The sequence below is a fragment of the Indicator indicator genome, chromosome 12, assembly GCF_027791375.1.
Source record: "Indicator indicator isolate 239-I01 chromosome 12, UM_Iind_1.1, whole genome shotgun sequence".
Taxonomy (NCBI): Eukaryota; Metazoa; Chordata; class Aves; order Piciformes; family Indicatoridae; genus Indicator; species Indicator indicator.
The window spans coordinates 6811477-6827848 of NC_072021.1; positions in this window are offsets into that span (position 1 = coordinate 6811477).

A 16372-nucleotide genomic window follows, 5' to 3' on the forward strand; every position below is an offset into this window, starting at 1 on the left:
GCAAACTATTACTTGGACCATTCCATCAAAGTCTATCCAGTCAATTTAGCACTGACTTGCAGAGAGAATACGGAAGCAGAAAGCTTTTTCTAATGATGTATTCACAGAGGATTGAGGGGGACCAGTTCTTGCACTGCCCATCTTTATAGTTCTGAACAAGTTATTGCTAAATTCAGAAGGAATGTCCTGATTGAGTTAGACAACTGTAGTAATTTAGGTGATGGGGTCAGATGGGTAAATTAATGTGGATGTTTCAGGGATACATGTAATTTAAATTATCTATGTTCCTGCTAGGACAGATTGATATTCAAATAAGGATTTTGGAGCACAATAAATGTAAATGATCAAACTGTAAATGATCTGTCTTTGTATGATGCTAAATGTATAAAAGCAGTAGCTCAGGATTACAATGTACCTTTTACAAATAAACTAATAAAGAAATAAAGATTATTATTCAAACTTAATAGATTTTGTTATTTATGCATAAATAAAAATGCACAAGTGGGATTATTTCCTAGTATGGTAGAGGAACAGCAGAAGTTTGCCTAGACCAGCTGGGTATAGCATCTAGGTGGGTTTTGAAAACCTCTAAAGGAGACTCCCCAACTTTTCTTGTGCTCTGCCACACTCAAAGTTAAAAAAAAAAGCTTTTCTTTATGCTTAAGTAGAACCTCCTCCTGCATTCTAGACTATGCCCATTGCCGCTTGTCCTGTCACTGAGCACCACTGGAAAGAGTCTGGCCCCGTCCTCTCTGCCCTTGATAAAACCTCTGCCCTATTGATAAAATCCTCTCTTAGTCTTCTCCAGGCTAAGCAGCCCCAGGTCTCTCAGCATTTCCTAATCAGAGAGATGCTCCAGTCCCTTCATCATTTCCATCTTCCTCTTGGTCTTTCTCTAGTAGTTCCTTGTCTCTCTTGAACTGGGGAGCCCAGAGTGACACAATACTCTAGATGTGGCCTCAGCAGGGCAGAGCAGAAGGGAACAAAACCCCCCTCAGCCTGCTGGTCACACTCAATGCACCCCAATGCCTTGGCCACGAGAACACGCTGCTGGCTCATGGTTAACTTAACCACCAGAACTCACAGATCCTTCTGCACAGAACTGCTTTCCAGCAGGTCACCCCTAACCTGTCCTGGTGCAATTCCTGTGCTTGTCTTTACAAACAGGGAAAGCTAAGGCAGCACCTTGGCATCAAGTGCTAGAAAATCCCTGTAACTAGGACTTGAATAATCAAGAAGTGGGGTAGCAGCAAAGATAATTTGTCACGTGAAATCAGCCTGCCTTTTCTGACAGGGCAAAACTTCTGCACTGAATGCAATATGATCACATCAGTACATTTATTCAAAGATAGAGATTATGAGACTTGAAGTGTGGGGAAAATAAGTACCAGCTACTTGGAAATACTAAATGTTTCAGTAAAGTCAGCGTAATGTTGACTTCATCTATTTGACTCCCTGCTGCTAAACACCAAGAGCAAGCCGAGTGACTGGGTTAAGTTAACCCATCCTGGTTTCCTACTTACTTCCCTTCTTGGGTGTGATTCAGATTTGCAATGGCAGGAACTGAGCATTCCCTTTTAAAATTTTTTTGTGGAGAAATAGGTGAGTGTTGGAGAGACGGGTGTCGCTTAACTGCTTGCACTAGAAAACCCCACTGGTTCAAACGCTGAGCTCATCACAAGCCCCCCTTCACACCAAAGATGAGTTTCTTTACAGTAGAGTTACAAGCCATGCTTCTCCCACTAGCTGTATCACATCACATAAGCCTTTCAGTTTGTCCCTGTATGGCAGCTTGGCAGCAGAGCTGTACTGCCAGGGGGGCGTGAGCCACTCCACTGTGCACCCATCACTCAGGAGGAAAAAGCTTGCTTGGAAACAATTTGGACAGTGTCTTCTTAACTCAGATTTCTCCCAGTGGTTTTATTGGTACAATCAATGTGCAGAATGTCATGAAGGAGAGGGGAGAGAGAATAGAGAAATTTAATCCAATTTAAGTTATTTGCAAGACTTTGTTATGGTAATTTGAGCCAAGAAGAAAATAATATCTAAGCTCAGTTTCCTACAGCTTTTACCACAAAAGGGCTTTTCTTTTCAAACAATGAATCTACTTGTTAGCCTGATTAGCTAGCAACTCGTCATGTTACACTTCACTGGAGTCTGCAGAAGTCTATCACGGAGGTATCCCTGTATCCCTTCCTCTGCTTTTAAATCTGTTCTCTAGGCATTCACTGCTGGCTGCCATCAGAATAAAAGGGCATGGGGCTAATCAGATTTTTGGATCTGGGTCTGTACAGCCACTTTCATGGTTTCTTTCTAATAGATCATTGGCAAGAAGTGTGTTCAGCTAAATCTTGTGAACAAAAGTAACAGGCACGACAGAGTGTGACTTGGAAACTGCTGATCCAGGTGACAAGTTGTATTTCAGTGCAGTGACTTAGTGACACAATTATCAGGTGGGTTTAAGAAAGCTTCTGATACATAATGGCTAAAAGATAGGACTGGTTGGGATGGATGGGGTTGTAAGGACAGTGGCATGCTATGGTTTTATCCAGGAACAATGGATCTCGGCGCAGAGAAACAACAATTTATTTCCAAGTCAGTTTACTGCTAGCTCTTCTTCATGCCTTTGTATCACTCTAATGACACTGTTCTAGTTCCAGCTCGTTTAAGTTTGTGTTGCTTAGTGTTTGAAAAACCTGCTGGGGGAGGGGCAATGAGGCTGAGGTTAGAAAAATACCTCTGAGGGCATGTTTCTTATTTTTCTTGCAATGTTTCCTAGGGAAAGTGATGTGTTTGATGGATTTTCAAGAGTGGTTTGAGTTAAACTGTGAGAAAGAAGTTTCTAGCAGGCTTACAGATGACATGCAGCATATCCAGAAAGCTCAGACTCTTTCTAGTATTTCCAAAGCCACTTCCACTGTTATTTAATGGAGTCTTTTACCCATGACTTTCATACTTTCCATTTGTTAAAAAAAACCAAACAGTTGCCTAGACAGGAAGTAGGTATTTGATTTTTTTTTAACATTATTTGTCCCTCAAATTTTGCCTGTGTAGTATTACTGGAATATTTTGGGTCTTCTTTCTTTTTGTAATGTGCCTCTCATATTTTTCTTCTGATTGCATCTAATTTTATGCCTGTAACTGATACTACTGTGTGTAGTACCTCCCAGTTTCCCAAGTTAAACTTTTGAAACACTTTGAATTCTTACAACATACTGAATGTAATTTCTAACTGTCTCAGACAGATGAAACCATAAAGCACCTCAAAGACATGAATCTCAATTTGAAAGGTGTAACACACCTCCTGAGAAACTCTGCAAGCTTGGAGCCTCTCACCCTGAGCAGGAAGCCCAAACACCCACAGATGAGCCAGCAGCAAGCATGCAGGTTTTCACAAGAGCTCTCTGGCTGGAGCTCACTGAAAATGCAATCACTGACTGACAACCTGGCATTCTCTGATTATTTTTTTCCATCCAGAATTACTCAGCTAGCTCTAATCAGTGCTGAAGGAGCCTTCAGTGCTATTTATAGTTTGTGTACTGTTCTCATTTAGGAGTAAGAAACCAGTGCTTTTTCCTATTAACCCCAATGCACACTATTGTTGTTTTGATGGTAAAGGTCAATGAATAGAAAGAATGCTTTAGAAAATACTTCACTTGCCTAACATTTCCATTCTCTGAGCTTTAATTGTCTCTTATTTCTGTTTTGATACTTAGAATGTCAAGCATTAATTTTTTAAGACAAACATTTTCCATCCCCAGTGTCTCTCAGGCACATTTTCTGTGCATTTCCAGTTTCAATAGCACTGCGTTTCCAGGAATGAGAAGGGAGGGAAAGCTGCTTATTTGTTTATGCTTAAATAAAAACACAAAGCCATAAAACTCCAGCTGTACCTGCCTCATGCTTTGGAGCAGTTTGGTAGGATCACTTGGTGTTACCTCAGGCATGTTTTCAACTTTCTTACAAAAGTGAATTGCAATATGGCAGAGTTAGGAGACAGAAAGGTTTCACCTATGTGTTCTCAGCAGAGATTTGTTAGTAGTAGTCAGCTAAAAATCTCAGATCTGTTTTACACTGGTTATCTCCTTCCTCTGAACTGGTCAAATTAGTACCTTCATTCTGGAGGTGCTGGGAAGACAGATGGATTTCCATAACTCCTCCTCCCACTGTACCTGAAAGAAGGATTCATTGTCCAGTACTGCAGACTGCTTTGTTGGTAACTGGGCAATGTGAAGGAAGAAGCAAATAAGTAACAAGTAACAGGAAGAAGAAGCCTGGAGGGGAACAGTGATACAGACCAGACAGCAAACACAATCCTGATAGTCAGATCATGGCATAGGAATAAACCAACTTGAGGGAGAAATGCCCAGGAATTGCTTAACAACATTAAACTGAGCTTTAGCCAACCTTTATAGAGACTGCTGGGGGGTTGTGCTATGCTTTTTGGCATCATATCTAATCCACAAAGGATTGCAGGATCCCTGAGAAGATGCTTTTAATACTCCTGATCATCATTCACCTGACTTCACAACAAGAGGATGAGGATGGAGAGAACCTGAGCTATGAGCTGGTCTTCTGGGCTTACTCCTTGACACTATCACTGTCTGCATCAGTCTACCCTGCATCAGGTAATCATAGAATGGCTCAGGTTGGAAGGGACCTCATCGCTCATCTGCTCCAACCTCCCCGCCATGCCCAGGGACACCTCTCAAGTGGACTCAGCTGCTCAAGGCCTCATCCAGCCTGGCCTTGAACACCCCCAGGGAGGAGGCAGCCACAACCTCCCTGGGTGCAGAAGCAAGACTTTGCTCTCTGACATGAAAAGGATACTAGTGATGGCCACAACCTGCCTCCATCAGCACTGTCCTATGTGACTGAGGGACCATAGAGATGCTGGCAGAAATTCCCTGAGCCTGACAGCACCCAGGGACATCCTGCATGTCTCAGGAAGAGGGGGACCTAATACAGACTTTAGAGTTCAATCCACCCCACAAGGCCCAAAAGAACTGTGAAACAGGAACCACAAGGGCAAGCTTTATTTTTGCATTTCTCAAATTATAAATGAGTGACTGTTCTCACAAAGCTGTTGTATTTCACAGTATCACAGTACATTAGAGGTTGGAAGGGACCTCCAGAGATCATCAAGTCCAATCCCCCTCCCAGAGCAGGATCACTTAGGGTAGTCTGCACAGGAAGGTATCCAGGTGGGGTTTGAAAGCCTCCAGAGAAGGAGACTACACAACCTCTCTGGGCACCCTGCTCCAGTGCTCCATCACCCTCACTGTAAAGAAGTTTCTCCTCATGTTGAGGTGAAACCTTCCATGTTTAAGCTTGTACCTGTTGTTGTTTCTTGTCATATCTATTGTAGCTGGATTGCAAGACTTAAAAAATCATAGAATCATAGAATGGTGTGCATTGGAAGGGACTTCTGAAGGTCATCCAGTCCAACCCTCTGCAGTCAGCAGGGACATCCTCAACCAGATCAGGTCGTCCAGAGGCCTGTCAAGGCTCACCTCGAATATCTTCAGGGATGGGGCCTCAACCGCCTCCCTGGGCAACCTGTTCCAGTGCTCCACTACCCTCATGGTAAAGAAGTTGTTCCTAACATCCAATCTAAATCTTCTGTAGTTTGAAGCCATTGCCCCTCGTCCTGTCACTGCAGGCCTTTGTAAAGAGTCTCTCTCCATCATTCTTTTAGCCATCTTCAAAATGTAACATAGCAGCTAGAGTCAACCCTCAGGTGTACCAAACTACTGTTACTGACTTTGCAAGGGCAGAAGTGGCATACTCATAGATTATCTAGTTCTGTGGTTCCATCCATACATCTGTTATAGTTCTGTACCAACATCTGGGGCAGGAAGATCAACAAGAATGCTTTATGCAGATTACCAAAGTAAAAATTAGGGACAATAAACCTTTCTTGTCCTTACTTTTGTTTTAAATGTCATCTGTTAAACAGAGTGATTTTAAACCAATGTAACTAAACCAGAACAAAAACATTCTGCAGCCCTTCTGTGTCAATGTCATTGAAAACAAAAATTCAGTGCAATTGGCTTGAAAAAAAAAATTAAATACCTTTTGGGGTTGTTTTTTCAGAAATCCAAAGTGAAAACTTGGGATTTATCTCATTTTGGGAGGCAGTAAATGAAATCTTTCCATAGCTTCCTTCCTGGTGAAGTACAGACAGATTATTGTTGACTCCTCAAACAAACTGCTGAATTCTCCTTGGCATTCAGCACTGAGAAGACAGAGCAGGTCAGGAGTGTGGAGAGCTCAGTGCCACGCTTCAGTGCCTCTGGGGAAAGCTGTGCTCCTGTCATGCACAGCGCCTGGCACTGCGGGGAGTGTGACACTGCCCTTCTCTACACCAGAGATGCAGCCTGGCTGGGACAGGACAGCAGCAAGAACTTCCAGCACTGACAGAAAAGGCAGCATTATCTTACCACAATTCATAATCTCAGCTGGTTTTTAATACAGCATTAAGTGCAGTGGATTGTTTCCAACACTGATTTGATTTCTGAGAATAGGCAGAGGAAGAAGAAAAGGAGAAAATGTACAGCTTCAATGTTTGTATTTGTGAAATTTAATTTATTTCCCTATTAGGATTATCTGCTTTTAGTTTCACACTTGTAAGTGCAGAGGCTGCCTGAGCTACAAAATCCTGAATGGAATTTTCAAGTAACAGCAGATCCTAATCTTGGCTTGAAGGAAAGCTGTGGTGTGAGCTGATTTAATGAGATATTTATGTGAGCTGATTAAACCCTAAGTTTCCTCTTTAATTATCTTTTATGGAATCTTTGTCATTCTTCTACTTCTATAATCTTTTCTGAATTGATGAGGAATAAATGCTTTAATTACTATAAGCATTTCTTGCTCTTTGATACTTTTTGGGTTGAGGGATATAACATTTTCTGTTTAGTACAACAATATGGCATCATTGCAGTGATGGCCACGTTGCCAGTTTGCTTGGATTCAAGAGTTAGGATTTACTTTTCTTGCAAGAAATGGTGTTGCTGATCAGAGACTGATACCACTGGAGCCCTTGGAAGTTGCTTTCCAAGAGTGAGATCAGACTGAACAACAACTTCCTGACACATGCTTAATGTTCAGAGTAGGACAGTGACATCCATCTTCAACCTCCAAACCCCCTCTGGTTCCGGGTTGCAGCAGCTCACAGGATGATTTCTCAAGGAAACTGATGCCCTATCTACAGACTTCTGCTGAGAATGGCTGAGAAGACTCCCTCCAAAGCATCAACTTCTTAATTGCTTTTGTGCTCTGGATTAAAAACTAATTAAATCTGAAAACAAGTTTTGTGTGTTGATTAATCACTGTAGAATCATAGATTGGGTTAGGCTGGAAGGGACCTCAGAGCTCATCTACTCCAACCTCCCCACCACGGGCAGGGACACCTCTCAACTAGACTCAGTTGCTCAAGGCCTCATCCAACCTTGGCCTCAAACTCCCCCATGGAGGAGGCAGCCACAACCTCCCTGGGCAGCCTGTTCCAGAGTCTCAACACCTTCATACTGAAGAACTTCCTAAGATTCAGTCTAAACCTACTCTTCCTCAGCTTAAAACCTTTTAACTGCAGTTAACGTTCTTAAAAAGATTCTTCCAGAAAAGTTCACATAAACCTTGGGTTTATGAAAGCATGAAAAGAGAAACACTTGCCTAAAAACCTTTTTTGTTTTTACAACTTTGGGGAAAAATGCCATTTTTTGCTGCATCTGATACAAAGAGACTTTTTTTATTGCACATTGCTTTAACTACACTTGTATGTTCAGCACTAAACCTAAATGAAAGCTTTTTTGTAAAAATATTTGTCACCAACACTTATTATTAAAAATAAAATAAAAACAATCCAAAAAACAACTTGCAATATAAGCTGTGGTAGAGCAATATAAAATAGAGAGATAGGATGTACTGGTATCAATTTTTTTCCAGACCAAGACATATTATTAGTCTGCCCTGATGAGGTCACATCTGGAATATTGTCTCCAGTTCTGGACCTCTCAGTTCCAGAAGGACGTCAGGGAACTGCTTGAGAGAGTCCAGTGCAGAGTCACAAAAATTATTAAGGGAGTAGAACATCTTCCTTGTGAGCAGAGACCCAGCTGGGGCTCTTTTAGCTTGGAGAGGAGGAGCCTGAGGGTGACCTCATTGCTGTTGATAAAGATATTCAGGGTGAGTGCCAAGAGGCTGGAGCCAGGCTCTGCTGGGTGATGCCCAATGACAGCACAAGGGGCAGTGGTGGAAGTTGAGGCATAGGAGGTTCCATGTGAACATGAGGAAAAATTTTTTCACTGTGAGGGTGCCAGAGCCCTGGAACAGGCTGTGCAGGGGGGTTGTGGAGTCTCCCTCTCTGGAGATATTCAAAACCCACCTGGATGTGTGTCTGTGTGATCTGCTCTAGGTGATCCTGCTTTGGCAGGGGGGTTGGACTGGATGAGCTTTTAAGGTCCCTTCCAACCTCTAACATTCTGTGATTCTGTGATACTTTTAAAGCCCTAAAAAGTAAGACTCACAAATGAAAACAAAGGAATTACCAGCAACTACTGTGTGTGGCCAAACACCTCTGTGAGGCATGCTCAGAGAAGAGACTGGTAACAAACAGCATTTCCTACACAGAAATGAGAACTTGATCTGATGAAGTTTCTTTTTATTTTAGTAAGATAAATTGAAAGTCCTTCAGGTTTCTTGCCCATCTGGGGCTATGTTCTGTGCTTACTCTCAGTAATGTCAGAGTGCAACTGTTCCATTTGCAGGCAGTGAATGCTCTTCCAGTTCGCAGACTGAAAAAAAGAGACCTTCAAAGAATCAAATTAATCTTAATCCTTGGGTTGTTGTAAGGCTTCAGTGCCAAAACAGGGTTTGTAAGGACTGTTTTTGCTGCTTTTTTGTGGTTTGGTTTTTGTGGGGTTTTTGTTTGGTTTGGGGTTTTCATTAATCTTATGTTTGGTTAATAAGAGCCTTAACTCTTTTGTTTCCAGCCTGCTCATGTTCCTTATTCTCATTTGCTGTTTGGTGACCTTTGCTTTTTGCCTGCCTTTGCCAGTGTTTAAGACACACAGTAAACTGCAAGATCCAGGGCATCTGGGTGAGAAAAGAGGCCTTGGCCAGAGCAGCCTGCAGGCCCAAGGCAGGTAAAGAGCTGAAGCTTGATGTGTCCATCGCTGCAGGGAGGTGGCAAGCTCAGATAGCTGGAAGTAACCAATGAGTCTACTGGAGCATAACCTGCACAGTTTCTGCTTGAGGAGGGTAGTCCCCAGCAGGCTATGCCAAGCCAAGGCCCACAGTGCATTAGCTTTTCCTTGGTGCACGCCAGTGCAAGCCTTCACTTGCCAGAGCCTTCCTGCTCTTGGCATGAAGCTGCTACTGGAAGGAACCCCTGCTGAGGCAGGAGTTCTTTCACTCCACTCTATCAAACTGCTCTTTCTGGCAGAAGAAAGGCAGACACTGAGTGCACAGAAGAAACTGCCAGTGCTAGACTTGTGCCTGGATTCCTCTTACCTGCTATTTCTCAGATCACTGCACTCTCTTGGTTCTCTCATGCTAGTTAGCATGGCAAGAAAAGGCAGTTCCAGAGAGCGAAGCAGAGAACAATGTGCTTACACATCCACAGGCTCCAACAACAGCCACAACAGCCACATCATCTCCATGCTATAGGTAGGTGAATGCTCCAGACTCTCTTCTAGGATAAGACTGAGGCTCTTCCCTGCCCTACTCCGAATGAGGAGTGTGAACTGCAAAGAGGTTGCAGCTCTCCCTGTTCTTCTCTACCACCACCATGTCTGCTGGGCATTCCATGAAGCATTCTGTGTCTTGCAGTATGTGTACAGGTGCAAAGCAGAAAGCACATCTGCTGTACAAAGCTTCTCAAGCCCTGACACACTTCCCACACAGAAAAACACAGAAATGTTCACTACCAGAATTGGACACTACTATCTAGCACAGGGTGAACTAACTTAAGACTAATTTAAAAGCTATAGAAGTATTAATCTCTTTCTCTTGTAAGTAAAATTTCAGTGGCACTGTAAGAAACTTTATTCTGATTCCTTAGAAATCAGCCATTCTTCACCTTTAGAAAAGCTAAACAAGGACAGAACGATTCCATTCCAATATTTGGGAACTTGCATTTAGCAATTTTACAGTAATATATCTCAAGGTGACAAAGCAAATCTGATTTTCTGGGGTGCATGACAATGGATTCATTTTCAAAGGATCAGTTTTTATTTAGGTGATTCTTACTCTCCCATGTACATACACACTTCTGAACTCATGGCAGTTTTATTATCTTGAAATCACACTTCCTGTTTGGCATGTAACCTACAACTGTCAGCTGTTTTGATAACCATTTCCCCCCCCAGCACTGACATAAACAGATTATTATCTCAACCCAGGAAAACGTGAATGCATCATTTTAATGTGTCTCATTTTTCTAATCACTACCCTTTTGCACAGCTAATGTGTTTCTTTGTGTCACATTCCAAACTTGTCTTTTTTTTTTTAACCTGTTATGCTCTGCCTCTTCTAGCTCCATTTTACTGTCTCCTTAGCAGCACAGGGTTTGGTGGCATTTGCTGAATCATGCTGATTTAATCTGAATCAAAAGGTAGCAGTGTCTTAGTCATAAGACACCATACATAACTCCTGGTCTTATAAGCTGGAACAACAATCTCAGTGTAAGAACTAAACCAAATTCCCATGACTGAAATACTGGAAAGCAAAATTCTGCATTCTAGTGGAACATGAGCTGATTTCTCTTGAAGTTTCTTTTCAGATTGAGAGGCTAACTTCAGTATATATAAAGATTTTGGAGCGGGTCCAGAAGAGGGCCATGAGAATGATCAGGGGGTTGGAGCACCTCTGCTATGAGGAGAGGCTGAGGAAGCTGGGGGTGTTCAGCTTGGAGAAGAGGAGGCTCTGGGGAGACTTAAGAGCAGCCTGCCAGTACCTGAAGGGGGCCTGCAAGAAGGATGAAGAGAAAGACTGTTTGCAAGGGCCTGCAGTGATAGGACAAGGAGCAATGGCTTCAAACTAGAGAAGAGCAGATTTAGATTGGATGTTAGGAACAAGTTCTTTACTCTGAGAGTGGTGGAACACTGGAACAGGTTGCCCAGGGAGGCGGTTGGGGCCCATCCCTGGACATATTCAAGGTATTCAAGATATTCACTTTGGCCACACCAACCCCATGCAGAGCTACAGGCTGGGGTCAGAGTGGCTGGAGAGCAGCCAGGCAGAGAGGGACCTGGGGGTACTGGCTGACAGGAGCTGAACATGAGCCAGCAGTGTGCCCAGGTGGCCAAGAGAATCAGTGGCATCCTGGCCTGCATCAGGCATAGTGTGGCCAGCAGGAGCAGGGAGGTCATTGTACCCCTGTACACAGCACTGGTTAGGCCACACCTTGAGTGCTGTGTCCAGTTCTGGGCCCCTCAGTTTAGGAAAGATGTTGAATTGCTGGAGCATGTCCAGAGAAGGGCAACGAGGCTGGGGAGAGGCCTTGAGCACAGCCCTGTGAGGAGAGGCTGAGGGAGCTGGGACTGTTTAGCCTGGAGAAGAGGAGGCTCAGGGGTGACCTCATTGCTGTCTACAACTACCTGAAGGGAGGTTGTAGCCAGGAGGGGGTTGGTCTATTCTCCCAGGCAACCAGCAGCAGAACAAGAGGACACAGTCTCAAGCTGTGCCAGGGGAGGTTTAGGCTGGAGGTGAGGAGAAAGTTCTTCACAGAGAGAGTGGTTGGCCATTGGAATGGGCTGCCCAGGGAGGTGGTGGAGTCACCATCCCTGGAGGTGTTCAAGAGGGGATTGGAGGTGGCACTTGGTGCCATGGTTTAGATAGTCATGAGGTGTAGGGTGACAGGTTGGACTCGATGATCTTTGAGGTCTCTTCCAGCCTTCTTGATTCTATGATTCTATGATTCTATGATTCTAAGGTGAGGCTTGGCAGGGCTCTGGATGACCTGGTCTAGTTGAGGATGTCCCTGCTGACTGCAGGGGGGTTGGACTGGATGAGCTTCAGAGGTCACTTCCAATGCACACCATTCTATGATTCTTTGATTTTTAAATCTTGCAATCCAGCTACAATAGGTATATCAAATGTTAGAACTCAGAGCAAAGGAATCTATACAAAGAGCAGAGGGAACTTTGGCTCAAACCCAGGAAAAAAAAAAGTCCAAAACTTTCACTAAATTCATTAAGCCATGATTTCAGGATTCCAGCCTCCCACGTCAAATCAACCTCTTCTGGGATATAATTATCCACTATTAAATATGTCTCTTTCCCTGAGCAGATATGAACACACACATGAAGGGTGTTTAAAAAAAAAAATCTGTCTACTAGAAAGTGTCTGTGTGCATAGATAATAAAACTTTGTTATTCTGTATAATGATAGAGGTGAATGAATTTTTATTGATTGATTCATGTAGGACCACAAACCTTTCCTAACTTCTTTCTTTTATGCTTTTGGTAATACAAAAAATAACTAAACAGCAGCTATCTGCACACTTTCTAAGATCCCCTCCTTCATATACAAAATTACTTTACCAAGCTGTTAGCTGCAATCTAGCAATTTTCCTTCTCTAAGGATCAACTGTCCCATGGCATCTTCTTCCACTATCCAGTGCAATCATAGCAAAATAAAGCTCTGCATTTGAGAGGTGTCCAAGAGAGGCACAGTTTAGCCAGCCAGAATTAAAAGGGCATCCTTAGGAGTGTGCAAGTGCAGGCTCTGGTATCTAGGTAAAACTCTTGTAACACAGCCTTCAGGTTCCATGGGTGTTGCTGCCTTCTAATCCTCCTGCCAGTAGCTTTGGCAATCCCACTTGAGAAGCAGGACATGCAGGTGGCTTTTCAGCACCATCAAATGAGGTCAGTTGAAATTTTCATGTACAATGTCTGCAGTTATTGAGAATATTCTGTTCATACATCTTGAGTGCCTCATTCAGTTTAGGTGCACTCTGCCATTAACCTCTGCCATTCAGTGCTGCCATGTCTCACTGATGAGAGATGAGCGAGGCAGTGAATGTTTAATCTGTAGATGTCTTTTATATATTTATTTATAAAAATAATTTTATTTGCCATTGGGGGATTTTGGGGGCACTCTTATGGAGCTTTTGATCCAACATTTTTCACTGCATTCAGAGAAATCAGAGATTTTGAAGAAAAATGCGGAGGGTCTGTTGTAATTAATGATCCCAGAAAGTTAATTTAAAAGAAAACTACAAAATCCTAATCCAAGAGAAGCATGACAGCTGACAGAAGTGAAAGGTTTGTATGTGAAGAAAATATATTTGCATGTATCAATGGACCTAGTGTTATATGCTGATCAGAAACATTTAAACTTCCTTTTACTTACACATGGTAAGCACTAAATGAAGCAACAGCTTCCCACTTTCAGTACAACTCTTTCTCTGGTCAAAAAGAACAAAGTTAATACTCATGGTTAATAGTCTGAATTATTGCATCTATTGAAAGAACAGCATCGATACAGTACATAGTTCAGCTCAAGGAACAGGCACTCTTTCCCTGGGCTGCCAAGGAGCTGGAGCAGCCAATTCATAAATATACAGCTGAAATATTCATATTCATATACCTATACACTTACCTGTACATTCTTTTCTCTAAGTGTTCTATGAACTGACTAATCAAATAAATAACATTGGAAATAATGCCTTTTTTTGCTTTGTTGTGAAACTGCTTTGAAGGTGGTTTTAGGGAAAAAAAAAACCAACTCCTGTAAAAGCACTGCTAAATAAATCACCATCACACAAGCAAATAGGCTGATTCTATTTGACTGCACAAGTGACTGACAAATTACACTGAAAATGCCTTTTTAAACTAGCAGCTACAAGTCTGCCCCAGGGCTGACCCAAGAGTCCTTTCATTTCAGCACAAAGCCATTACTTTGCCATCCAGTGCCATCCATTACCAAACTCAAATCACATGCACTTACAATTACACGCTCATTGAGATGTGCAACTGCACATCTAAATTACATGGGCAACACTGATACTGTCTTTCATAAATCTTTTATGCTCTCCTGAAACCTATCTAGTATAGGGAGCAACTGTGAGTGGGTGGCTTGCTGCAATCTACAGCCCTAGGAGCACAAGCACTATGTTAAAAAAAGGGAATTCATCTCTCATTAATTCATCAAGTCAAAAAAAGCTACTTAGTGTTGGGGTGGCAATAGAACACTGATTATTTTGCTATATATAATCTCTCTTGGATAGATAGCCATTGGCTCTTCTAATTAATTATTATTCATATCAGGTATTTGAGAGAACATAAGATTATCATCAAATAACATAAGAACACACACAATAGCGAATGAAGCAGAAGTTTCCAGCAGGGTAATTACCAGCACCAGACAAACTGGGAGACAATTGATAAAGTGGAAAAAAACATTAGCCCATGTTTTCATTTCCTACAGTCAGAAGCAGGATTCCTTCTAGGCATAAGCAAAGTTGCTTAAGACAGCAGGTTGCTGGGATCTGGGAAATGGCTGCAGTCCAGTGCTCCCTGTGCCTGGGCCAGCCTGCAGGAAAGCTGGCCTCGCTGCTGCTGTTGGCATTGCCAACTCAGGGGTGGCAGCGTGGGAGGTGATAACTATCCCTGTTGCGACAGTCAGTGCCTCAAAAACCTGCCATTACTAGCCCTAATAGTCCCATTTTCCCAGCACGCCCAGGAGCTTTCAAAATATCTGGCACACTCTATTTCTTTCCTCTTGCCTTGTTTCTGCTCCTGCCCCTTCTCTTTCCCTTGTACATTAAAAGCAGCACCCAGTCTACAGTCCCTGTGAAATATACAAGTGAGGGTTTTTTACTGTTTACTTCACCTTAACATAACTTAACTCTGCAAAACATACTGGAAGGACATGTAATTGTACATGACTGACATGTCAATCACAAAAAAAAGGGTTTTGTTGATCTGTGCAAATCTGGTTTGCAGCACCTGGCACACTTGAAAGGCCCATGAGAAATGGTGCCTTTATCTTGGTTGCCCCATTGACCTTTCCATCAATCACCATTCTGCAGTAGCAGCTGACATTTACTCTCCTATTAATAATTGAGAATTAGTCTGATTAAGCTATTGGAAATGGTTGACATGAATGGGGTGTAACTGCTGTACATGAGAATCTTGTGAGAATAGATGGTGGGTCAGAAGAAATAAGTCTGAGTACAAACTAATTCATTCAGGAGAAATTACTTCAAACCAGATTTTATGTGGCTTAGTTAGGTTAGCCAGTATGCAGATGTGAGTATACAGCAGCATCTGCAGAAAGAATGTGATGGTGCATCATGTGCACACAGCTCAGGAAACTAACCGGCAGATGATGTGTTACAAGAGAAGGCTGTAGGAGCATGAAAGATATTGAGGTCCTGGAGCATGTCCAGAGAAGAGCAATGAGGCTGCTGAGGGGTTTGGAGGGCACAGCATACAAGGAGCAGCTGAGGGAGCTGGGGTTGTTTAGTCTGGGCAAGAGAATGTTAAGGAAAGATCTTATTGCTCTCTACAACTACCTGAAAGGAGGTTGGAGTGAGGCTGGTGTTGGTCTCTTCTCCCAAGTAACCAGACATAGGATGAGAGGAAATGGGTTTAAGTTGTGCCAGGGGAGGTTTAGATTGGATATTAGGAAAAACTTCTTTACCGAGAGAGTGGTGAAGGGTCGAAACAGGCTGCCCAGGGAGGTGGTGGAGTCACCATCCCTGGAGGTGTTGCAGAAGCTGTGGATGTGATGCATCAGGATACAGTTTAGTGGTCATGGTAGCTCGGTTATGGTTGAACTAGATGGTCTTAAAGGTCTTTTCCAACCTTAAAGATTCTATGATTCTATGATCTATGTATGTTCTGCTTTCAGCTGGGGTAATTTTCTTCCTAGTAGCTGGTACAGTGCTATGGTTTGGATTTAGTAAGAGAATAATGTTGATAACAGACTGACATTTTAGTTGTGTAAGTAGCATTGACCCTTGGTTAAGGATTGTTCATTTTCCTATGCTCTCCCAGTGAGCAGGTGGACAACAAGCTGGGAAGGACCATGGCCAGGACAGCTGAAGGAATATTCCATACCATAGGATGTCATTCCCAGTATAGAAACTGGGGGAGCCGGCAGGGAGAGGCAAATTGCTGCTTAGGCATCAGTCAGTGGGTGGTGAGAAACGGCTTCATTTGTCATTCTGGGGTTTTATTTGTATCTCTTCTTAGTATATTAATTACTATTATTGTTACTATTACAATCACTAGCATTTATTATTGTTATTATTGTACTGCATTTCATTTTAGCTATTAAATTGTTCTTATATCAACCCACGAGTTTTGCTGGTTTCTCCAATTCTCTTCTTCATCCCACTGGGAGCGGGGAGGAATCAGGG